Here is a 27,487-nt window from a genome sequence, read left to right on the forward strand (position 1 = left end):
TGAAATACACAACTATCTCCAGTCCTTACGAATTGTAATCTTAAAGTCTCTTATTAGCTGTTCACAAGGCGAGGACCACCTTCAAACACCTTAACTTGTACTTGCGTGTCTGACTTTCCTGTTAGTCTTGACCTTATGTTGCCTCACGACGCATCTTTATGTGGAGATGTTCTTCTTAGGGTGCAGGTAGGTGTAAAACTCTTATCTGGCAGATGACAGGGCCTACCAGGACTTGGGAATCTTGTAGACGTTTTACAGCTGGGTGAGATTCTTCTTTCTCTCTTGCTTGTGAAGAGCATCGAGTTCTCAATGTAGCTCCCTCCAGTAACCGGGAGCACAACTGTTCCTTGATTTCAACTGGCGGCTTTATTTTGTAGATTTAGTCCGAATTATCACCTTCCGTGAGAACTATAAAGTAAACGAAGTTAAGCACACTCTTACAACCTTCTTATCTTACGAGTGACTTATTAGCTTGGTATAACTCTGAAGTGCTGACATACATAAACAGTTTAGCCGGAGCAATAACAGTATCAGATTAAACACATGAATAAAGGAAAAATACCTCATTGGCTGCTTATTACAAAAGGGAGGAAATCAAACTTCACACTTATTGTTCCTGGCATGAATTCACAGTTCATCCTTAATTATTATAATGTTACCATCCTAACATACACCCTTCAACCTTTATGAACTACACCCGATGACCTGAAAACTTAGCTAACACAGCGCGGGATTGCCTTCCCTCCAAAAGTGTGTTGCTACAATAAGGATCCCCGTTACAACAGTTATCAGCTACGTAGTTCCGCTTGTCTTATCATTTCCCCCGCACAGCGAACACGTAAACAATTCAAACAAAAAACAATGACACAGACTTACGGGTTAACTGTCAGCTACACATAGGACCTACTAAAGAAGACTTAAAGGTCGAGACCGAGTCTGCATCTCTCACATGGATAGGCAGACCATTCCATAAAAATTGAGCTCTATAGGAGAAAGCCCTGCCTCCAGCTGTTTGCTTAGAAATTCTAGGGACAGTAAGGAGGCCTTTATCTTGTGTCCTGGCAGTGTTGTTCAGGCAACTGAGCTTTGGAGAAATACGCAGATTTAAAGAGGAGTCCGTCATTTGCTTTCTAATGATCATGATCTTTTTGTCAATTTATCACTGCTGAAGTGAAAGCCATCCTCTTGGAGAATGCTGCTTTTTAGTTACCTTTGTGACAGCATCAAAAATACATTTTAGATTGTTCTTATTCTCCTCAATTAAGTTTAAAAAATAGGATGATCGAGCAGCAGTGAGGGCTCTCCGATACTGCACGGTACTGTCTTTCCAAGCAGGTCGGAAGACTTCCAGTTTGGTGTGGCGCCATTTCCGTTCAAATTTTCTGGAAGCTTGCTTCAGGGCTCGGGTATATTCTGTAGACCAGGTAGCTAGTTTCTTATGACAAATATTTTTAGTTTTTAGGGGTGAGACTGCATCTAGGGTATTACGCAAGGTTAAATGTAGTTCCTCAGTTAGGGTGGTTAACCAAATTTTGTACTCTGACGTCATTGGGTAGGTGGTGGGAGTCTGGAAGGGCATCTAGGAATCTTTGGGTTGTCCGAGAATTTATAGCACAACTTTTGATGATCCTTGGTTGGGGTCTGAGCAGATTGTTTGATGCGATCGCAAATGTAACAAAATGCTGGTCCGATAGTCAAGGACTATGAGGAAAAACATTAAGATCTACAATATTTATTCCACAGGACAAAACTAGGTCCATAGTATGACTGTGGCAGTGAGTAGGTCCGGAGACATGTTGGACAAAACCCACTGAGTCGATGATGGCTCCGGAAGCCTTTTGTTGTGGGTCTGTGGACTTTTCCAAGTGAATATTAAAGTCACCATAAATGTGACGATTATCTGCCATGACTACAAATTCAGGGAACTCAGTGAGGAATGTTGTGCATGGCCCAGAAGGCCTGTAAACAGTAGCTATAAAAAGTGATTGAGTAGGCTGCATAGATTTCATGACTAGAAGCTGAAAAGACAAAAACACAGTCTATTTTTTTTGTAAATTGAAATTTGCTATCGCAAATGTTAGCAACACCTACGCCTTAGCGGGATGCACGGGGGATATGGTCACTAGTGTAACCAGGAGGAGAGGCCTCATTTAACACATTAAATTCATCAGGCTTAAGCCATGTTTCAGTCAGGCCAATCACATCAAGAGTATGATCAGTGATTATTAGTTTATTGACTATAACTGCCTTGGAAGTGAGGGATCTAACATTAAGTAACACTATTTTTAGATGTGAGATATCACAATCTCTTTCAATAGTGACCGGATTGGATGAGGTCTTTATTCCAGTGAGATTGATAAGGCGAACACCGCCACGTTTAGTTTTGCCCAACCTAGGTCGAGGCAGAGACACGGTCTCAATGGGGATAGCTGAGCTGACTACACTGACTGTGCTAGAGGCAGACTCCACTAAGCTGGCAGGGTGGCTAACAGCCTGCTGCCTGTTCTGCACCCTATATCATTGTGGATTTAGAGGAGTTAGAGCCCTGTCTATGTTGGTAGATAAGATGAGGGCACCCCTCCAGCTAGAATGGAGTCTGTCACTCCTCATTAGGCCAGGCTTGGTCCTGTTTGTGGGTGAGTCCCAGAAAGAGGGCCAATTATCTACAAATTCTATCTATTGGGAGGGGCAGAAAACAGTTTTCAACCAGCGATTGAGTTGTGAGACTCTGCTGTAGAGCTCATCCCTCCACCTAACTGGGAGGGGGCCAGAGACAATCACTCGATGCCGACACATCTTTCTAGCTGAATTACACGCTGAAGCTATGTTGCGCATGGTGAACTCTGACTGTTTCATCCTAACATCGTTGGTGCCAACGTGGATAACAATATCCCTATACTTGCCAGTTTTAACCTTAGTCAGCACCATCTTCAGGTTAGACTTCAAGTCTGTAGCCCTGCCCCCTGGTAAACAGTGTATGGTCACTGGATGATTCTTTTTTGTCTAATACTACAGGTAATGGAGTCACCAATGACTAGTGTGTTCAATTTGTCAGAGATAATGTTGGGAGGCTTCGGCTTCGGCTTCTCAGACCCCGTAACGGGTGGAGGAGAGACCAGAGAAGGCTCGACCTCTGACTCCGACTTGTTGCTTAATAATGTGGAGAACCAGTTGAAAGTTTCTGTCTGCTGAATGAGCGACACCGGTTGAGCATTCCTACAGCATTTCCTTCCAGAAGCCATGAGAAAATTGTCAGGCTGTGGGGACTGTGCGAGGGGATTTATACTACTATCTGTACTTATTGGTGGTACAGACGCTTAAATAACTCTTACCTAACGATTGCGCCTGAAGCTGGGCTTGCAGCAAGGCTATCCTCACCATAAGGCGATTGTTCTCCTGTATGTTATGAGTACAGCGACTACAATTAGAAGGTTTAATGTTACTACTTAGCTTCGGCAATGGAGGTCCTGACGAACCACGTCCAGACAAAGTGTCCGGGGTTACAAAGGTGAATGATAAATGTCGAGCGAGGGAAAACACAACAATTAGAAACGGTAATTAAAAAGTTAAAAAAACGTAAAGTTGACAGGTAACAAAGAAACGTTAGCTTTGACGGCATAGATATGGCCACCCATCAGAGCCTGGTTCCTCTCTAGGTTCCTTCCTAGGTTCAGCCATTCTATGGAGTTTTTTCCGAGCTACGTGCTCCTACATCTGCCTTTCTTGCTGTTTTATGCAGGGTTTCTGTACAGCACTTTGTGACATCGGCTGATGTAAAAAGGGCTTTATCACTAAATGTGATTGATCGAATGCTCCTTCTGTACCTGTATTGATACGTCACATCGCATGTCATGGATCTTTATAATTCTTTCATTGTTAATTAATAACTTCACCTTATATTAAATTAGAATGCATTTATTTTCACCTGTGAAGGAACTTTTGTGGTGGACACTTTTTATACACAAATCTTAGTGCCCTGAAAAGCAGAACAATGGAACTAATATTAAGATTAAAAGCAAGAGTAATTCCGAATAACCTATTTACTGTGATAAAATATCCGGATATTAATAAATGTATATGTAAATATTTCACTCGGTCAAATAGCAATACAAAAAAAATATTTTATTTGGGTACATTTCAATATTTGTACAGTGAGAAATTAAATAATTTACCATTTGTATAATGACCTATTTTTGTCCGAAGGCAATCACATGAATACTTCACTTGTTTACAAAGCAAAGGAACTCACCGCTTGATTGACTATAAAACATTAGTATACATCGATTTTGGGCATTGCAACCCTATCAACCAGTGTTTCAGTTCTACATTTTGAAATACACAGAGCACACACAAACCTCCAGCAGGTCATTGTAAAACACACAAATTGAGAGAAAGATTATTCTCCTACGCTCTTATTCAGTTTTTAAAGGAATACGTTAGGATTTGGCAATGGTGCCCTTTATCGTCTTTCCCAGAATCAGATGAACTTGTGGATACCATTTTTATGTCTCTGTGTCCTGTATGAAGGAAGTTAGCGGTAATGCTAATGCCAATGCTAATTAGTGTTAACACAATGACAGGAAGTTCCAGTCATTTCGCTAATGCTAATTAGCAATTGCGCTAGTTAACAACTAGCATTAGCAGTCATTGAGCTAAAAGGAAGTTAACAGTTGCGCAAGTTAGCAACTTTATTCAAACCGCACGCAGAGACTTAAAACTGGTATCCATGACTCTGGGAAAGTAGATAATGGGCCTCATTGCCAGAATCCCAAAATGACCCTTTAACACTCTCAGAAAGGTGCAGTCAATGTGACTATTGTCCTCTATGTGGCGCTCAATGCCATAGTGAATGTATTATCAGGTTGGCTGTCGAACCAAACAGTAGAGTCAGGGAGTAACTGAAGACATGGCTGCCCCCTGCTGGTGTGGTGAGAGTGGTAGACCATGTGGCGGTTGTGGTGGCATATGTTGGTCCTGTTGTAGATTTCTGTTGGTCGGTTGTTGGTCCTATTGTAGAATTCCGTTGGTCGGTTGTTGTTCCTATTGTAGAATTCTGTTGGATGAAATTGAAGTATATGTTAATTCAGGATTATTTCACCCGTGTCTATTAACTGAAATGAATTAGGGACAGTTTGAAAATTACTGGTGTGGATGGCCAGGTGGCGGTTGTGGCAGTTGTGAAGGTTGCTGGTCCTATTGTAGAATTCTGTTGGTCTGTTGTTGGTCCTATTGTAGAATTCTGTTGGTCTGTTGTTGGTCCTATTGTAGAATTCTGTTGGTCTGTTGTTGGTCCTATTGTAGAATTCTGTCGATGAAATTGTTCATTAAGCATTCATTTACCCATGTCTATTTGAAACTGAAATTAATTAGGGACCATTCGAAATTACTGGAGGGGATTACAATATAACTTTTCAGGTTTTACTTCTTGCATCCTTGCCAAATGTCCTAATCTGTTTGCATGCACTACGCTTTTCCACACACTTACTATACCACGGGTCAATATAGTCTGCCAGTCTCACCGTCTGTCCTGACCTCTATCCACCATTCATAGTGGCAATAGTGGTAGGTGGATCGTTGGTCCAGATCTCCGATAGTCTCACTAACAATCATACCACACATAAAATCATTCAAAGGCGCGACAATTTTCTATGTCAATCCACAAGAACAAGGGGAGTAGCTGACAGGCATCAGAGAGGCAGGTGTGTCATGTCGTTGCTCATTAAAGACATGAGACACGCAGCTCAAAAAAGCTTCCCTTTTGGTCTTGTTTAGGGACAATAAAATTATCCTACTTAGACTTGTCTACAACACCACAACGCAATTAATAATAGTTTTCAAGAGAGTATAAAATTATACTCTAGCTGTAAACTGCAAAAAAAAAAAAAAAAAAGAATAACAGCGCAAACGCTCTGTGATTTGAATGTTTCATTCGATTTGGATCAGTTGTGGGTCTACTCTCAACAGTTTATAAGGTCTAGAAAGGCACAGCATCAGGCCAGTCTGGTTTTATTTATATCTGTTGGGGATCATCATTCTCCCAAATCGTCCTATAATAATGTGGCCACATATAATCCCTGCTGGCCCAGTTATTCCGGAAAACTCAATGCGCGCTCTCCCTCCTCTCCGATCCGAGTGGCTATTCCTCCCACACCTAGAACCTAACACATCAAAATAGCCTAAATATTTGTCGTTTAACTTTTTTTTAAACACAACCAGTTACAATGTTTTTAATTGGGTTAGGCTACTTCAAACGTCTCATGTAGGCTACCTGCTCACGGTCGTCCACTCCACTCTAATATAAATCCAGCATCCAAACGGTGCACCGGCTATTTAATGTATGGAAAGAGACATCTGTTACTAAACCCAAACATTTTTGAATGACATTCGGAGATTGTCAAGCCAAGCCTTTGCTAGTGGGTACAAGGTAGGGAGGGATGTATTTTGTTTTTGTCGAGATCGACATATTCGTAGTAATTTTGATTGTGGTGTTGAAAACGCAAATCATGATGTTGAGCGCCCGAAGTCAGTAATCGGTATGCAGATATGCTTTGTTTATTGGCTGTTCGTTCCATATACATTTGTTGCATATATTTTATATAATTAAGCAATAAGGCCCGAGGGGTGTGGTATATGGACAATATACCACGGCTAAGGGCTGTTCTTATGCACGACGCAACGCGGAGAGCAGTAAATATACATATTTTGTATTACCCATTGTATACGGTCTGATATACCACAGCTGTCAGCCAATCAGCATCCTGGGCTCGCACCACCAAGTTTAGAAAATCTGATTCCCCCTTGCTGATCATTATTTTCAACCGCCTCTGATTGTAGTGTAATGAAACAGTCAGGGGGAGTGAGCTCGTCTGTGGTGGTTGGTGAACCCTCAACGTTCTGGCCCGTAGCCCTGCGTGGCATCAACTGTGCCACAAAAGCATGCTGTAGTGGCAAAGCCGGCATCCACATTTATAAACACAGGGTCTCTACATGTATTGTTATTTTTGGTCATAATAATTATTTTTGAGTTAATTCAATGAGGGGGAAGGGTGTGCAATTTTATTTTTACAGTACAAGGGGAGGGTCATGTGAAAATGTTTTTTTATGTTGGGAAGTGGGTGCATTTAAAAACAAAATGAAACCTAGAGTTGTATTTTTTTTTACTGACCCTTAGGCTATCCATTTTAAACATTGCAATTTTCCACCTTTGTGTTATTAAAACTGCATGGGGAAACATTTTGGTGCAGATATATGACAGGGGCTCCTGGTTTGACTGTTGGCCTGAATTGGGGTCCCTGGGCATGAAAAGGTTGAACGCCCCTGACCTAATGTCACTTTGGAGCATATTAACAGTCCAACTAAAATCACTGTTCTATAACTACATTTACTCATTGAATGATCCTCAAATTATTGAACCTCAAATTACAACATACTGCATCAGCTATAATCAGAATTGTTGAGATCACCAAACACTCTAGGTTGAATCAGGTCTCCCCATCTCTCCATCCTTTATTTAAGTTTGTTCAGCTATTATTTCTGAATAAGGAATAAGTACATTCATTACCTGTGCCATGGTGGATGCCAGCAAGGCCAGTGTGCCGAGTCCCAGAACCAGGCACTTCATATTGCAGAAAGGTGAGGTGTCTCGTGGGCCAGATACTAGAGGAAACTGCTGTCCTGGGTTTGCTATCGTTGATCTGATCTGGCTGTGTAGAGACTCCAGCTGAAAGTGAGCCTGGTCTTATATAATGTGTCAAAATCACCCTCCCCACCTTAGACACGGGCTGTCCAGGAAACAGCCCTGACCAGCTTACGTTAGATAAGGAGGACAATAAATGCAAAGTTGCCAAAGCCCTGCCCATTAATTCTCAAGGGCACTGATTCACTGTCTGAATCTATAATTTTCTGTTGTGTATCTCTGTTTCCTTGTTCCGTGCAATATAATATATTTTCCAGCAGTAACAATGTCGATGATGTCAGGCATTGAACATGTTGCACCAATAAACTTGACTTCATATTTGATTTTACCTGCCTTGTAGTTTGATACTTGTAATAATTCTACGTTGTGCTGTGTAGATTTTGGCAGACATTGTGCGCTAATGTCTTTTGGCCATACACCACAAACCCCAGAGGTGCCTTATTGCGATTATAAACTGGTTACCAACAATTAGAGCAGTAACAATATGTGTTTTGTCATCGTCTGATATACCACGGCTTTCAGCCAATCAGCATTCAGGGCTCGGACCACCCAGTTTATAACAATCTGTTGAACCCTTGAGGAAAATGTGAGCACTTTAATCTGGTATGATTGGCTCATTCATCCCCCTCCTCTCCCCTGTCACTATTCCCCAGGTCGTTGCTGTAAACGAAAACGTGTTCTCAGTCAATTTACCTGGCAAAATAACGGATAAATACAAATAAATAAATTGACATGAACCAGATTATAAATGACAGTTACTTGGTAATCCATGCCACCCTCCAAGCTCTGGAAAGTCGTTAGAATGGCTCCCTCACCACTTCACCTGTTTCCTTATGACTGAGACATTAAACACTTTGTCTGGCTGCCTGAATCTTTCTGCGGTCAACAATGCTACATTGTTGCAAGACCACAAAAAGTATTTTTTCAACAAGTCAGTAAATGGATTCTCTCCCAATTTCCAAATTCAATTTGCTTCAATTTCCAAGTTAACAGAATCTCCCTCAAACTCCTAAAACAGCTCAAATAGTTGCTTTACTATCAGGCTAACAACTATTGTCCGTAAGAGTATTCAAGAGTAGTTTCATTTAGGCAAACCGATTGAAAAAATATATTTCTGACATCATACACCCTGACCAGACAGGTTTTTATCCCGGGCCGACATGTATACTACAATTTTCAACATAATGTATCACGATCATAAGGTTGAGGCAGTGGTAATAGCTCTTGACGCAGAGAAGGCGTTTGATCAGATTGAGTGGAAGTACATGATGTCGGTTCTGGAGCATTTCGAGTTTGGAAAGGAATTTAATAATTGGATAAGAATCATTTATGCACACCCAATGGCGTCCGTACTAACCAATCAGGAAATGTTGCAGTTATTCCGCCTGTTCAAGGGCTGCCGACAAGGGTGCCCTATTTTGCCTGCTCTCTTCGCTATAGCCATGGAACCCCTTGCTACTCGCATTCGGGCATGTGCCGATATAGCTTCTGTTAAATAAAAGACACGCAGCACAAAATTTCCCTATATGCAGACAATGTTCTTTTGTTTTTATCCAAGCCTAAAACCTATATTCCCCCCTTACTTAACTTGATAAATACATTTGGCTCCTTCTCTGGCTACAAGATAAACTGGCAATAAAGCGAATTGATGCCAATATCACGGCTGGGGGATATGCAATTTCTGCAATCTACCCCATTTAGAACAGTGATGGACAAGTTCACAAGCCTTTGCATTGTAGTGACAAGAGACCTTGATCAGCTACTGAAAGCGATTTGGGACATGAACATTTATCAGCTTAATAAACAAAATATAGATTTTTGGAAAACTTTTCTCCGATGTTTGGTCGTATAAACGCTATTAAAATGGTTGTCCTACCCAGGTTTCCTTACCTCTTCCAATGTCTACCCAATTTCATACCACAAAGCTATTTTAAGAAACTGGATTCAATAGTAATTCCATTTTTATGGGATAACAAGGCAGCCAGAATTTCAAAGAAGCATTTATGCAAGTACAAAATAGAGGGGGGCTTTGGCCTCCCTCACTTTAAACTGTATTATTGGGCTGCTAATCTGAACATTGTGTCTTTCTGGAGGGAAAGCTTACCTGCGACGAGACAGAAGGATATGCCTCCATGGCTTTTGATTGAGCAGGCCTCCTGTCAACGTTCCTCACTCCCTGCACTTGTTAATAGCCCATCATATGTGAATAAAGCCACTTATGACTCTCATCCAGTCATTTGTCATACTCTTAGGATCTGGAAACAGATGAGGTATTTTCTTAACATACCCACTGTATACATTGACAACCCAATTTGCCTGAATCATGCTTTCCACCCCACATTGGATGATGTGGTGTTTTCACAGTGGAGGGAGAAGGGGCTCACAACAATTGGTCATTTATACATTGATGGTCAGTTTGCTTCATTTCAACAATTACAGGGAAAGTTCAAGATGCCAACAACACATTTTTTCAGATACCTCCAAATCAGGAATTTCTTAAGGACACATATCCCACAGTATGGCATGAAGCCAAATAGTCCTACATTAGATAGCCTGATCCTTGTCAAACCCCATTCAAAAGGGACAGTCTCTAGACTGTATGATGTGCTACAGGCCCACATAGAGTTATCCACAGACACCATTAAAAGGGCTTGGGAACAAGAACTTGGTTCAGATATCTCAGATGAGGACTGGGTAGAAGCTCTCAGGAATATAAACCCCAGTTCAGTGAATGCCAGACACAACCTTGTACAGTTTAAGGTGATACACAGGTCACATCACTCAAAAGTGAAACTGCATAAAATATTCCCGGACACCTCACCACTGTGTGAGAGGTGCATGCAGGATGAGGGGACGTTGACCCACTTGTTTTGGACATGTCCTAAGTTACATGCTTACTGGGCTCTCATTTTTGATTACTTATCTAAAGCCTTCGATAGAGTTCTAGCCCCAGACCCATTGATCTCTCCGTTTGGTACAGTTGATGGGAATAACCAGGAAGGGAAGGCTGTCTCTCTTTGTACTCTATTAGCCAAAAGGCTCATATTGCAATTTTGGAAATTGGAGACTGTACCTACCTTTGAAATGTGGTTACGGGATTTAGGGAATGTAATACATATGGAAAAGATTTGATACAATACCTCCAATAGAAGTCCAATGTTCTACAAAATATGGCATCCGATACTGGATAAATGGTCTAGTCCCGCTTCATAACTGGGTTGACGATCTGCTGCTACTCTGTGCTGTATTGCTCGTTAATCATCAGTTACGACTGCTGACTGGGGTCATTCTGACTCCAGAGGCACAGTTTTGGTCATAGTCCAAAGGTGGTTTATTCACTTCTTAGATTTTTTCGGCATGCTTTTTGAGGCATCCTGCCATAGGCCCTACCACTACCAGTATTTCACTAACAGCGATGCTAAGGCTGGCTGTGGGGTAAGTAAATGAAGAAAACCAAGCAATATTATTTTGGTCATTGTCTCCCAAGATCAATGGATAAATCACTTTTTGTCATATAACCATATTTCAAATGTTGCTGTACCCTTTAAATGCAATCGTTTTTACCCCATATATAGGACAAAATTAAAATATATATATTTTTTAAGTACTACAATACAATGGTAATACAATACAGTACAGTACTTAACAAGTATGTTTTTTATTCACAGCTACAATACAATCAAACGGTTCACATGTCCTATGAGTATGTCAATTGTAAGCATTTTTGTAGCTTGTGTTCCTGATTATGTTTTCGGGAATATTGCGTATGGGTGATATAAATATTCATGGTGGGGGGCACCAGTCATTGGCAGTGGTGAATCGGGGGGCGGGGCTCAGTGCTCATCATTTCAATCTGTCTTTCTCAGTCCCAAAGCACTTCATAGCTCCTTCATACAATAAATGCAAGGTGTGTGACATTAGCAAGGTACATGCCCATGCCTAACAAATAGTATACACAGCTCACCTACTACAATTTCCACTTTTTATATAGCAACTCCGTAATTATTATTCATTATTATTATTCATTGTTATTATTCATTTTCCATGATTATTATTCATTATTACGAAGCCTGCACATGTGAAACTGCACACAGTTCTTAGTGAATTAATCAGGAATATAAACTCAGGATACTCTTTTAGAATGCATTTTCATAGGTCAAGATCTGTAGAAGGAAACGGGAAACATGGGCCAGTAAAGTGTTTCTGCAGGGCTGTGTTCTTAGTCATACACCATTTGGATCATTATGGAGATCAGGGGCCCCAGGAGGAGACTGCAAGAGCCCAGCAGGGCTGATGTACCTCCATCGGGTGTTGGTGACATATGGCTGGTAGCAGTTATGTTGGTTTGGTTTGCCTCGGTGTACTCCGTGGTCCGCAGGGACTCCAGGGTCGTGGGGGTTTGGGTGGTTGTGGTGGTGGTGGTGATGTAAGTGACTTGAGTAGAGTGTGTGGACTGTGGGCCCAGGGTTCTAGCGGCAGTAGTTGCATGGTTGGAGACAGGTGTGGTCGGAGGTTCAATGGTAACATTACTGCTGATGTTGTTATTGGAGGTTGTCATCATGGAGGAATTGTTTGGAAACATGGTGTTTCTTAAGGGTTGGTTGCTGACTGGGTTTGAGGAGATAGTTGATGGTACTGTCGTAATGTTTGTGGGGATAACAGCTGTGCTGGTAGTTATGTTGGTAGCCTGTCAAAGATCAGAGGAGAAAGATAAATCAGATATAGCTGAAGTGCCATCAGAAAGTATTCACACCCCCCTGACTTCTTCCACATTTTGTTGTGTTACATTCTGAATTTAAAAGTTATTCAATTGTGATTTTGTGTCACTAGCCTACACCCGATACCAATTTTTTTTTTTTTTTAACAAATTAATAAAAAATGAAAAGCTGAAATGTCAAAAGTATTCAACCCCTTTGTTGTGGCGAGTCTAAATATGTTCAGGAGTAAACATTTGCTCAACAAGTAACATAATAAGTACATTGACTCACTCTGTGTGCAATATTAGTGTTTAACATGATTTTTTAATGACTACCTCATCTCTGTACCCCACACATAATTATACGTGAGGTCCCTCAGTTGAGCAGTGAATTTCAAACACAGATTTAACCACAAAGACCAGATTTTCCAATGCCTCGCAAATAAGGGCACCTATTGGTAGATGGGTAAAAATAAAAAAGCAGACACTGAAAATCCCTTTGAGTATGGTGAAGTTATGAGTTACACTTTGGATGGTGTATCAATACACCCAGTCACTACAAAGATACAGGGGTCCTTCCTAACTCAGTTGCCGGAGAGGAAGGAAACCGCTCAGGGATTTCACCATGAGGCCAATGGTGACTTTAAAACAGTTACAGAGTTTGATAGGCTGTGATAGGAGAAAACTGAGGATGGACAACAACATTGTAGTTACTCCACAATACTAACTTAAATGACAGAGTGAAAAGAAGGAAGCCAGTATAGAATAAAAATATTACAAAATATGCATCCTGTTTACAATGAGGAACAGAAGTTAAACTCCTACGCACTTCGTGTCCTGAATACAAAGCGTTCTGTTTGGGGCTAATCCAACTCAACACATCACGGAGTACCACTCTTCATATTTTCAAGCATGGTGGTGGCTGCGTCCTGTTATGGGTATGCTTGTCGTCTGCAAGGACTAGGGAAGTTTTTAGGATAAAAAGAAACGGAGTAGAGCTAAGCACAGACAAAATCCTAAAGGAAAACCTGGTTTAGTCTGCTTTTCAACAGACACTGATAGACAAATTCATCTTTCAGCAGGTCAATAACCGAAAACACAAGGCCAAATATACACTGGAGTAGCTTACCATGATGGCATTGAATGTTCCTGAGTGGGCAGGTTACAGTTTTGACTTAAATCGGCTTGAAAATCTATGGCCAGACTTGAAAATGGCTGTCTAGTAATGATCAACAACCAATTTGACAGAGCTTGAAGAATTTTTAAAAGATCAATGTGCAAATATTGTACAATCCAAGGTGTGCAAAGCTCTTAGAGACATACCCAGAAAGACTCACAGTTGTAATCGCTGCCAAAGGTGATTCTAACATGTATTGACTCAGTGGTGTGACTACTTATGTAAATTAGATATTTATATATTTAATTTAAACATATTTTCACTTTGTCATTATCGAGTATTGTGTATAGATGGGTGAGAAACAAATCTATTAAATCAATTTTGAATTCAGACTGTAACACAACAAAATGTGGAATAATTCAAGTGGTATGAATACATTTTGAAGGTAATGTAGATCATGTCATTGTAATTTATGAAACAAGCAACGAGCAATAAGCTAATTGAGGTTCCCTACTATAGCTCCCTTATGTGAACTATGTCATGATGCACAAATGGTAATGTATCTAAATGTAATGTCAGTTCGCATATGATTACAGGCATAACTGACTGTACGTTTGTTTACCCCATGTGTGTTGTTGTTTTTGTCGCACTGCTTTGCTTTATCTTGGCTAGGTTGCATTTGTTAATGAGAACTTGTTCGCAACTGGCCTACCTGGTTAAATAAAGGGGAAATAAAAAAATAAAAATAAAAATAACTTCATGGCCAATATTAAATTATAATTTGTCATTTCATATCTACGTCATTAATTATTATGCCAATTCATTTCAAGCAAAGATGCATTGATAAAAAGCACATTCCCACAGTAAGTATCCATTATGGCGATGTGGGAGAGGTGGTTGGGGACTGGACAGACTGGACTGTGTTAAGGCCGCTACACACTTCACGCTACAGAGCGTCGTATGCGGTTCGTTCCAAAATTTGAGCCACGCAAAGTATAAAGAAATACATGTGAAAGCGAAGCACCATCGCTGTGTTTATAGCGGCCTTTAGCCAATGATTGGCTCCAATTGTCTGATGGCTGAGATAGTCCTCCCACACTCTGTCTCCGAGTGGTCGACAATGACTCACTGCTATGCCACCAAAGGTCAACCACCCATGACCCTACCTGACTGCACCAGCCACACTTACTTTGCATTTGGCTCCGGTTCGCATTGGTTGACAGTTGCAGTCTGTACTCTCAGTGTTACATAAGTGTTCACTCTCTCCTCTGCCTTTCATCTGGTCTAATCTAGCAGTCTGTTTTGTTTTTACAGATTAGTCCTATCTCTTCATCTCCTCTCACCTGAGCTTTCCCATACACAATCATAGACACATTTACATTTTTGTCATTTAGCAGACACTCCTATCCCGAGCGACTTACAGGAACAATTAGAGTCAAGGGCACATCAACAGATCTTTCAAACAGTCAACTCATGGATTCAAACCAGTGACCTTTCGCATACTGGCCCAACGCTCTTATAACTGCTAGGCTACCTGCCGCCCCAGAGGGAAAGGAGAGATTGGCAACAGGGAATTGTTGCCTTAGTTGGTTATAAATAACACTTCATCCTATTTGAACACTCAAAGCACCTCTACAAGGAGTCAAAAGCGTTCCACGTGATGCCATGCTGGACCATCTTGACTCCAATGCTTGCCACGGTTGTGTCAAGTTGGCTGCATGTCCTTTCCATTCTTGATACATACGGGAAACTGTTGAGTGTGGAAAATCCCAGCAGCATTGCAGTTCTAGACACAAACCGGTGCGCCTGACACCTACTACCATACCCCGTTCAAAGGCAGTTAAATCTTTTGTCTAGCCTATTCACCCTCTGAATGGCACACACACAATAAAAAAAATCCTTCTTTAACCTGTCTCCTCCCCTTCATTTACACTGATTGGGGTGGATTTAACAAGTGACATCAATAAGGAATCATAGCGTTCACCTGGTTTCACTTGGTCAGTCTGTCATTGAAAGAGCAGGTGTTCATAATGTTTTGAACACTCAGATTAACGCTGTAGTGATCAAACACTGTTCATTAGACAAATAACAGAACAAGCACTAGTGCCCAGAGGATCTATGTTCTTTTTCTGTGCTCTCTAGCTCTGGGTTGAACACGTTTACTGCAACCCAGATCATTAAGCAGCCTACATATTGTATTGTTACGATATCATATCAACTGATATGCATGATTTTAATATTGCCATGTCTATTTACATACGGACTGCAGTTGTTTCAATTGATAGCTTTTACAATCCTATAAGACTTTACAAAACGAAGTGAGATAACGCAAATAATATAATTATGTATAGTATGAAAATGCCAATAAAACCTGGAGTATTTCTTATCACTGTCACTGATGGCATTGACTAAGTATAGTTAGTAAGACCAAGTATATATTAATGCTATCCTATCATGTCATTTGTCTACATTACCTATAATAATGCATTTTAGGTTACGAAACCCATCGGTCTATGGGACCTCAGTAGGTACAGCACGGTGCTTACCAGGCCAGGATTGTGGGTTTGAATCCTGGGACCAACCATACGTAAAATGTATGCACGCATCACTGTAAGTCGCTTTGGATAAAGACATCTACTAAGTGGTATATTATTATTATTATTATTATATATTACATTTGGGTTTGTAATATAATACTGTTCCCTTCACTGTGATTTGAAAATGAAAACAGAACTAATTTGACAAAGCAAAGAAACTGCTTGTGGACGGCTCACTTTTGTTTGCTATCTTTTAAATAAGCAGAGTCAATGTGAATTTAAAACTATTAGCTACAGCAAACACCAATTTAAAGAGACAAATTCCAGATTGTACTATGTAATAGAATAACCTTGCTTGAATCTGTGTGCCAACCAGTGCCTGTAAAGGGGAACAAAGACACAGTACAGTACACAGCATCACCTACCTCAATGAGAACCAATGGCAGAAAGGCCAGACAGGTAAACAGTACAAACTTCCCCATCTCTCTCCCAGTTGGTCTTCAGCGGTTTCCCCCTGTCTATGTGGCAGAGCCCGGACTTCTCTCTGGCTTTTTATACTACCAGGTCCCTAAAAGTGATATGGTCCCATTGTCATGGACGGAGAGGCAACTGGGCACGTCTTACGTCACGATAATCACGTAGTAAATGGACTGATGCCAGTTTGCTCCATTAGGGTTTGGATACAGAGAGAGCAGATACTGAAATGTGCCCGATATGCAAAAAAAGGAAGCAAATGAGTGATGTGTTGTGAACATAACATGACATGGCCCAAGGGGGTAGCTGAGGTTGAGGACACTAAAGAAGATGAATGTGATTCGACAAGATAGGCAGCATCTCTTCTTAGGAATGCATTAGTCTTGCAACTAGTCCCACGTACTGTAACAACTATTGACTATGGGACCTTTTTATCATGACTATAGAGAACGATGCTATGTACATGAATTTATGGCACTGAACATGTTCCCTACCACAGGGCATCTGCACTGCACCACAGTTCAAGTCAGACTTGGGCCTCTCTCTCGCAGTCAAGAAACTTTCTGTGGACTGAAGTGGAGGACGTAATAGTGTACATGGCTTTAGCTTTCTGGTGGCAGTGGAGGTTCGGATGAGAGAACTTTTAATGTCCATTTCTTTACCATGCTTTGCTTCTTGTTGTTATATCTAAAAGGGGTAGGGGGAAGAAAGCATGGCAAATTAAAACCCACCTAAAGACCCAGTCATGATTCCTGCATTTTCACAGACCCTGTAACCAAAATACAGGTATCCGGGCTGTGTGAACGGTTCTCTGCATTTTTGCCCGTAAATTCAGTAGCACGTCCACTGTTTAACACTTCCCTAGTTTGAAATGCAAACAGCCCCCATAGTTTAACAACACCCGCCAACCGCTCGCAATTTACCAGTGACCCACTGATATGTATGAAAGGGCAAGAAAATGGTAAATAAACAGCTGTTTGAAAGCGGGTCATACAAACATGGCCTTATATCTTCTGTCTGAAATGGGTATTGGGCTCGGATGAACGTAATGCCTGTTTCCAGAGGACCTGCAGTTTGTCGAGCACACAGCCAGGTGTTACCTATTATTGTGCCAGGCAGGGGAGCGGCTTGCTACTGTGCTGCCCGACAATCTGCCTGATGTGTTCGACATCTAATAAAAAGTCAGCAAACTTCATCACCAACCTTCTACTCAGAGTTTAACCTGAAATCACCTCCATGAACAACCAACAGTGACTGAACCTGGATTTGAGAGAGTCGATCAGACACAGTGCATTCGGGAAAGTATTCAGACTCCTTGACATTTTTTGACATTTTGTTACATTACAGCCTTGTTCTAAAATTGATTTAAAAAAGTATTTTACCTCATCAATCTACCTACACACAATACCCATAATGACAAAGCAAAAGCAGGTTTTTAGAAATGTTTGCTAATATTTTATTTTATTTTAAATGGAAATATTACATTTACATAACTATCCAGTACTTTGTTTAAGCACCTAGTGATTAAAGCCTCGAGTCTTCTTGGGTATGAAACCACAAGCTTGGCACACCTTTATTTGGATAGTTTCTCACAAGAGATGTTCGATTGGGTTTAAGTCTGAGCTCTGACTGGGCCACTCAAGGACATTCAGAGACTTGTCTCGAAGCCACTCCTGCATTGTCTTGGCTCTGTGCTTAGGGTTATTGTCCTGTTAGAAGGTGAACCTTCAACCAAGTCTGAGGTCCTGAGCGCTCTGGAGCAGGTTTTCATCAAGGATCTCTCTGTACTTTGATCTGTTCATCTTTCCCTCAATCCTGACTAGTCTCCCAGTCCCTGCTGCTGAAAAACATTTCCACAGCATGATGCTACCACCACCATGCTTCACCAAATAAATGGTGCCAGGTTTCTTCCTGTTATGATGCGTGTCGTTCAGGCCAAAGAATTCAATCTTGATTTCATCAGACTAGAGAATCTTGTTTCTCACGGTCTGAGAGTCTTTTAGGTACCTTTTGGAAAACTCCAAGCGTGCTGCCATGTACCTTTTACTGAGGAGTGGCGTTTGTCTGGCCACGCTACCATAAAGGCCTGATTAGTGGAGTGCTGCAGAGATGGTTGTTCTTCTGGAAGGTTCTGCCATCTCCACAGAGGAACTCTGAAGCTGATCACCTCTCTGACCAAGGCCCTTCTCCCCCGATTGCTCAGTTTGGCCGGGCAGCCAGCTCTAGGAAGTGTATTGGTGGTTCCAAACTTTTTCCATTTAAGAATAATGGAGCCCACTGTGTTCTTGGGGACCTTCAATGCGGCAGAACATTTCTTGGTACCCTTCGCCAGATCTGTGCTTCAACACAATCCCTTCTCGGAGCTCTACTGACAATTCCTTAGATCTCATAACTTGGTTTTTGCTCTGACATGCGCTGTCAACAGTGGGACCTAATATAGACAGGTGTGTGCCCTTCCAAATGATGTCCAATCAATTGAATTTACCACAGGGGGACTTCAATCAAGTTGTAGAAACATCTCAAGGATGATTAATGGAAACAGGATGCACGTCTGTGCCCAGTAGACGAAGCCTTTGTAGGAGAGCCTTATCACCGGTCTTGTCATCCCAAACACAGTACCTGGCATAGGGCACTTTATTGTCTATTAGAGAGATAAGCCACTGCTCGCATTACATAATAGTAGGTACCATTGCTGCTGGTGCTACTTCTGACACTACAGTAGATATCCCAACAGTTAGTGAAGATCACGGTGAAGATCAAATTGTATCTCGTACTATCTGTATCAATCTCATATATTTGATTTCCTGCCCTAAACGCTTCTCTATTTACAGCGTATGAATAGTTGTTTTTTCATGTCAGAATCCAATGTAAAAAAAAAAAAATGCTCTTTGCTCTGATACACTGAAATGCAGCCAAGAACATCAGAGGTAGAGAGGAGGGGAGGGATTGGTACAGTAAGTTTTGTTTCTTCCATAAATGCAACTTCACCATGTGAAAGAAAAACACACAAAGCATGAAAATGACAAATGATAATGCAGTAAAGTGCATTGTTAACTTAATAGGGTCATAAAGATTGGCTGGTTTGTCTTAGATATGGCAGATTAGAGTAAATGTACCTTCATCAAGAACAATCCCTAAAGTTTCCTTAAAGGTGTGGTGCTAGAGGTCCTTCTACATGGACATGTTGCAGGGACTCACATGAAATACAAACAAATATCACTTAAGGCATTCTCAGAATTGTTACTGATCAAAATAAATGCATTAGGCCCTAAGCTATGGATTTCTCATGACTGGGCAGGGCCGCAGCCATGGGTGGGCCTGGGAGGGCACAGGTCCACCCACAACCAATCAGCATTATTTTATTACAGACAAAAATACTCTGTAGTGTCATCAGCTGTCCGGTTGGCTGGTCTCAGACGATCCCACAGGTGAAGAAGCCGGATGTGGAGGTCCTGGGCTGGCGTGGTTACACGTGGTCTGCGGTTGTGAGGCCGGTTGGACGTACTGACAATTTCTTTAAAACGCCATTGGTAGAGAAGTTAACATTAAATGCTCTGGCAACAGCTCTGGTGGACATTCCTGCAGTCAGCATGCCAACTGCACGCTCCCTCAAAACTTGAGACATCTGTGGCATTGTGTTGTGTGACAAAACTGCACAATTTAGAGTGGCCTTTTATTGTCCCCAGCACAAGGTGCACCTGTGTAATGTACATGCTGTTTAATCATCAGCTTCTTGATCTGTCACACCTGTCAGGTGGATGGATTATCTTGGCAAAGGAGAAATGCTCACTAACAGGGATGTTAGTGCACTAAAAGAGAGAAATACGATTTTTGTGCTGATGGAAATTTAAAATTATTTTATTTCAACTTATGGAACATGGGACCAACACTTTACATGTTGCGTTTATATTTTTGTATAGTATACATTTACCTTTAAGGAATATAGGAGACACGCCTATCCAGTACCATACAATTAGAATGTGTATTATTTAAAAAGTATCATATTTTAGAACAATACTACCAACATATTTTACATACATGGACTACCAACGGGGGTCATTTTGACCACAAAAAGAAAGTACCAAAAAAAGCCACAATAATAGCATAATATCAACTTAATTCTTACCAAAACATCATTAAACATGTAAATAATGTTAGCAGAATTTTTTTGTACCAAAACAGACTGATATTATAGCATAATTACAGTTAATTTGAAAGGTCTGTAACATGGAAAGAAATGTGGTAAATATTGAAGGGTGCTGTAAGAGTTCTGATGGTGTGTTTGACCTCTAACAAAATTCATCATCATTGACTGACCTCTGTTCTCATTCTATTCAGGGTTTAACCTCAAATCACCTCCAGGAAATACCAACAGTGGACTGAACCTGGAATTGCGACCATAAAAACCAACACACTCTCCCCACCATTGCGCACATCTGGTCAATATTTTCCCCGTGATTACTCAGCCCTCAGATGAGATCAGTCATTGGGTAGTATTGCTTTCTCTCACATTCTGTCAGCGGCTCATGTTTGTTCATCTGTGGCATTTCCTTATTAAACTCACCTTCTGCACCTGCTTCCTGACTCCTGGTGTATTACGTTACATTCTCCCAACTGTTTTCTCAAAATTGTAATAATCGACTGTTAATATTATGACAAGGAATTTTTGACCAAAAACTCATTTTGGTCGTTTTTTTTTTCAAAATCCCTGTTCTCAATTATCTGAATAGAATTAGTTAGCAGTACGTGTGTATGCTACTGTGATATAGTTTCCTATTAGAGTTTTACTGTTTGCATTTCCTGAGATAATGATCGCAACCAAAATCTTTTTGTAAAAGCGTCACAATGTGATGCATATAAACTGATACCAGGCTGGATAATGACAATTCATATTCACTGAAACCACCTGTTACCAAAGAAGACACTTCTTTACCTATGAGAGGCAAAGAGGAAGTTGACATGAAATGAACTGTGACTTGGCAAAGTTAATGTTACTCCTGACAAATAGCACTCATTACTATTCATTAACCATAACTTAGCGCTTGGATAATTATTAAGCTCTTACGGTGATGTCCTTGCTTTTGTCATGTTTTGCTCTAACACAGGTCATAAACTACATATGGAGAACTTTCCTCCTGGCTAATATTGATTGTATCTCAGATTGTAAAAATCAATGCAATAAAACGTATTGTTTGAGTTTCCTTATGCGTCATCGTCACTGGGGTTACTGAGGAAGTAACTTAAAGGGACTTTTCATCCAAATTGAAAAAAAGTACATCGTACAGATACTATAGCAGAGTGTAGTCTAAGTATCTGGAAAGTCAACAACTCAAGACTGTGTCCGTTTCCTTAGCCATAGTTTAGCATTAGAGTTGTTTGACTGGAAGCCAATGAGAGTGGTAGGTCAACATCTCGTTAACATGCTCTAAATAGCATGTATGTTAAGAGAGGGAGAGATTCAACTTGTTTTGGTCCATGCAGAAATACCACAACACATTTCCCTCCATTTCTCACCTGTTGAGGTGGAACTGACACAGCAGGGTTGAAGAGGGAAATGCCTTTTTTTCCTGTAACACACTGTACTCACACCAAGTGTGAAGGCACTGTTGGATAATGCAAAGGCTTTGTAGGAGAGCCTTATCACCTGCCTTATCATCCCACACACATTTCCTGGTACAGGACACTTTTATGTCTATAGCTAGGTTTCCATATAATTGCCAATCAATTTTCATGCAAATGTACCTAGTCTCATTTTGGCACTTGCGCTTTAGCCAACAGATCGCAGACACAGTGTGTGTAGGCTGTGCGAGTATCGTCTACATGAGATTATTATGGATAAAAGCGAGAATATTTGTATTTGTCAAATGGCAGTCAAGCACCGATCATCATGTCACCAGAATAAGACCCTCGATATTTATAGGAAAGAAGCATCAAGATCACCGTGCACTTTCACCACCCTGTGAAATTCATCATATCTTATTTCATCTGTAGCCTAATAAATTGCATGATTTCCCGAGACGTATTGGAATGACCACACACCATATCACTCCAGGTTTACTTCGATATCGTGGTTATCATATCAATTTCCACTGGCGTTTTACCAACACAAAAAGATCCCACCATGTCGGACGAAGAAATGATCTATCGGCATGTTGCCACACAGTATGGGACAAGTTGTCACAATGTTATCTGTGCTGTCAGTGCCAACAGCTGAAGCATTATGCCTCGCTTGATACTATTTAAAGAAAGAATATTCTCAAAAAAAGGTATCTCATTTCACTGCTTTTTGGGGATAATTCCACTTTATTGTGGCAAATCCTTATTAATGAGCGATAGCTCCACTCAAGACAATTAGAAAGGGAGACAGACAGACGGAGTAGGCCTAGAGCTGCTGCCTTTTTGAGTAAATGGGTAAAATTGTAGTAGCCAACTGTTTGCATCTATCTTATATATTTGATTCTCTGCCCTACACACTCCTTTTTACAGCGTGTGAATGGCTGGTGTGTCTTATTAGTAACGCTATCAGAATCTAGCCTAATTAAAACAATGTACTGCTCTTTGCTCCGAGGCAGTGAAATGCAGTCAATAAGATCAGAAAGAGGGAGGGAAGTGGTTGGTCAACAAAGTTTTGTTTCCTCCATAAACGCAACTTAAGCTTCACTTGATCATTAACATCCCCTCAAAGTGTGGTATTGTTCCTTTTACACGGATATGTTGCATGAACTCACATGAAATACAAACAATATCACTTGAAGCATTCCCAAAATGTTATATATTGAAAAGCATGATATTTCAGAACATTTATATTGAATTTGTTCCTTTGATGTGATTTACGGGCACAAGTTTCCTGTACACCGTGACCTTAAGAGTGGTGAGACAGTTCAAATGCAAATTCTGCTTTTTAAAGTGCATGGCTAACTCCCTCCCTCTCTGTTTATCTGTGTAATGTCTGCTTCCAACTCTCACTCTCAAACATGTAGATCCCTTGAACGCAGCTCCCTTTCCAGCCCACTTTCCAGCTCACACTCTCAAACACCTAGATCCCCTGAATGCAGCTCTCTCTCCAGATCCCAATCACCTGAATTCTGATCACCTGTTCACTCACACACCTGTATGTCATTATCACACACAATTCAGGTCAGTTCTTTGCACCCCATCACTGTGAGGCATTTGTTTGTTTTGTGACACACGTCTTTCAGAGCGCTGGGTTTCCTGTGATTTACTCCTCCCGTGTATGATAGTTTTTTCCTGCCTCACAAACAGACTCATTTTGCCTATTCCCTGCCTTATCTAGCTATTGCCTGATCTCCCGGATGACGTTACTAGCCTTTTCCCTGCCTGTACCATTGCCCCTTTTGGACCCCCTGTGTATGACCTTCTGCCTGCCCTTAGACCCAGCTACCTGCTTCCTCCTGTGGTCCTTTGCAATAAACACCTGCTGCGCTTGAAACCAGCTCTCTGTCTCCCCTCGTGTTCATTACAATATGTCACTTTCAACAACCAAGCCTTTTTTTGTGCATTTGGTTTCTCTATTGTACTTGCAGCCATTATAGACAAATCTAAAGTAAAAAAATAATAAAAAAAATAAAGTAACATAGGATTGTGAGAATGTATTTATTTATACCTGTGTCACCAATGTAATGCCAGGGGACAGGTGCGGTGGGAGAGAATGAATTGATAGTTAGACATGTATTTTCAAAATATTTAAAATGCCATATCTTGTGACATAATTAATAGAATAAAAATTGTATTTTCTTTATAACAAAGCATATTTTTGGGTAGTACTGCGGAATTTAGAGTATGACACATCATCATTTGTAGGCCAGATTTTACCCGTATACCTATCCGATCCATGTACCGATCTGACCGTGTAACCAATCAGATCCGTGTACCGTTTGTTCAGTCAATATCCACACTTAAACAACGAAGACGGATAGTCATTTCGACCAAAGATTATGGATATACTGGAAAAAATACATGTCTCTCCTTCCTAACAATGGGAATCATTGTCCACAAAGCAAGCACTGCGAGTTGTCTAACTCCCGCCTATCCTTTCTTTGGATTGGTGGACATATCTCATTATTGTAATCCTTTTTTGAATATTCGATGACGGTTGTTGACATCAACTGCCTGTATTCAATGGAGAGAGATGCTATGCTACTAGCCTCATAGCATGAATATGCATAGCCATCTCTAGACAATTCCAATATGAAGTGTGGATCTCGTAGTTGCCAGGATGTCCCGTGTCCTACTTATATCAGTACACTCGTAACACCTTAAGAATTAAGCAACTTCTATTGCCGAGTTGGGATTCTCTTCCTGTTCCTCGCTGTTTCTACTGCATGAATTCATTTCTTCTAATGTTGTGCACAAAATGTATTTAATGAACCGACACGGTATGGGCGTGGAGAGGAAGGGGTGCAACAGGATACGTGTGCTAGTGTGTGACTAACGTTCAGCATCCCTCCAGCTAGCTAGCTTTCACCAGGTTAGTTATAATAAAGGGCCACCAACAAGTAATGTTAGTTATTTAGCAAGCTAACTAGCTAGCTGCCTTCCTTCAATGCTTGGTGGCTTTACTGACAGACAAGACAGGGAGGTTATATTAAAAGCTATCTAGCTATCATGTCAAACAGGTGTGTGTCTATCTGTGTGTGTGTGTGTGTGTACACTGTCATTCAAGACTATCCAGCCCCAATTGACACGGCTTGGCATAACAGGTTTTCACCATCACCCTCTCTCTGCCATCAGGTGAGTATGAATGAATTATCAGCAATTGTCTATTATGGTGTTGGTAGCTATCTATAGCTAGTCTTCCCCCTAATAATGTCAGAGGAGAACGGAATTAAGATGTATGGTTCAATTGTTCAATCATTCAATTGTTCTCAATGACAATTAGTGAGTAATAGGTGAGTATACTTTATATCTGTATATAAATAGGTGTGCACACTACACCTGCACCACTGGGTGAGATTGAAGCTGGCAGTGTTGACAGTGACACTACACATATAGACAGGCACAACACTTCTGTCCTTCCCTGACCTTGCACGGTACGGCTCTATATATACTAGAGTATAATGACATACCAAACATGAGGATCACATTCCTAATATTGAGTTGCACCGCCCCCCTTTTGCCCTCAGAACAGCCTCAATTCGTCGGGGATGGACTATACAAGTTTTCGAAAGCGTTCCACAGGAATGCTGGCCCGTGTTGATACACACAAGAAATTGTTGAGTGGGGAAAACCCAGCAGCGTTGCAGTTCTTGACACAAACCAGTGCGCCTGGCACCTACCTACGACCACACCCCAATGAAAGGCACTCCAATCTTTTGTGTTGCCCATTCAACCTCTGAATGGCACATACATGGAAAATCCACGTCTCAATCGCTTTAACCTGTCTCCTCCCCTTCATCTACACTGACTAAAGTGGGTTTATCAAGAGACATCAAGGGATAACAGCCTGGATTCATCTGGTCAGTCTATGTCATGGGAAGAGCAGGTGTTCTTAATGTTTTGTACGCTCAGCGTATTTCCCTCTGTTTTTCTAGAGAGGGACAGGGACAGTGTGCAATGTGCGTTTCACTAAATATATTTGGTATTTGACTCTTTGTGTCGAATCTTCATTCTCCATAGAGCTGCTAGATGCTGAAGTACAGTCCCTTACAATCCCTGAGCACACAGACACACACTTGGTCATCATTTTCCACATAGAAAGGCTTAAAATTTTGCACCGATGAACCTATTCGATTTTTACATATTTCTTTGTGTGTGTTTGCATGGGTCTGTAAGGTGTATGTAGGCACTAACTGTGTGTTTGTTTGTGTGTGTTTATGTGTGTGTGTGTAGGAGGTGAGAAGGTGAGGAGGCAGACTGTGACATACCCTTGCACGCTGTATCAACACTTTTACTGTTGCCTGTTGCCTTCGTTCGCAGACACTTCCTCCCCACATCCGCGAAGAGTCTGGAGGGCCAAGAATGTCCCAGGATATAGACATTTGTTTAATCTACCAACAAACCCTGCCCTGTACACAAGCACACCAGAAGCACAGAGGTACGCCTCGCATTCGTGTTATTCGCTAAAATGAAATATTGACAAATACTTTACTCAGTAGGTCTCTTGGAATTCTATGGTCACTCCCTGTAAGGCCAATCTTGAGTGGTTGATATCCCAGGCTAACATGCGCTGTGCACTATAGCCTGTGGATGAGGTTATGTTTGATTTGCTGGGGTGCAGACAGAAGACGATGGGAGGGGAGGTGTTCGGGGTGGAGAGGACAGTGGACATCCCAGCCATTTTGACGCTGCTACTTCCTAAGAGGACATCACTACTACTTCTACTACAATCAAAATTACACACAGCCTTTTTAGTTTTTACGTCGGCAGTTGTCACAGAGTGCTTTTGCGCTAACCCTGCCGACACCAGAGAAACCTGGGACACAAAAATCCCCTTTGGGTATTATGAGACCTCCACTGTGGGGCTCTATATGTGTAGTGTCACTGTCAACTTCAATCTCACCCAGGGGTGCAGATATAGTGGTGGGCATATGCAGGCATATGCAGTGTGCCCACCTATTTCTCTACAGGTATACTCACCTATACTCACTAATTACTATTGAGAATAATGTAATGGTTGAACAATCCATCTCAATAGCTTTTCCTCAATAAAATAGTTATCAGCAAAGTAAGAGCTAGAAGGGGGGGGGGGGTTTAGATGAGGAGGGGAGGTTATTTAAGATACTCTTTGAAGAGGTAACGTTTCAAGTGCTTTCAGAAGATGGGTAGGGACTCTGCTGTCCTAGCTTCAGGGGGAAGCTGGTTCCACCATTGGGTTGCCAGGACAGACAAGAGCTTGGACTGGGCTGAGCGGGAGCTGCCCTCCTGTAGGGGTGGGAGTGTCAAGAGACCAGAGGTGGCAGAATTGGAGTGCTCAGGTTGGGGTGTAGGGTTTGAGCATAGCCTGAAGG

General features: G+C 41.3%; 2 long non-coding RNA genes across 2 annotated transcripts; both read right to left on the reverse strand.

Annotated features, from left to right (window-relative positions):
• Window positions 1-4,105: 4,105 nt before the first annotated feature.
• Window positions 4,106-7,724, reverse strand: LOC135550059 (uncharacterized). Its single transcript, XR_010457060.1, has 3 exons — window positions 7,562-7,724; window positions 5,144-5,305; window positions 4,106-5,053 (listed from the first exon to the last, which is right to left on the reverse strand). It is a non-coding gene; the product is annotated as an uncharacterized LOC135550059 (long non-coding RNA).
• A 3,614-nt stretch (window positions 7,725-11,338) lies between these two features.
• On the reverse strand, window positions 11,339-16,665 carry LOC135550060 (uncharacterized). Its single transcript, XR_010457061.1, has 2 exons — window positions 16,472-16,665; window positions 11,339-12,383 (listed from the first exon to the last, which is right to left on the reverse strand). It is a non-coding gene; the product is annotated as an uncharacterized LOC135550060 (long non-coding RNA).
• Between the last annotated feature and the right edge of the window lie 10,822 nt (window positions 16,666-27,487).

This window comes from Oncorhynchus masou, chromosome 12 (assembly GCF_036934945.1).
Source record: "Oncorhynchus masou masou isolate Uvic2021 chromosome 12, UVic_Omas_1.1, whole genome shotgun sequence".
NCBI classification, from domain to species: Eukaryota; Metazoa; Chordata; class Actinopteri; order Salmoniformes; family Salmonidae; genus Oncorhynchus; species Oncorhynchus masou.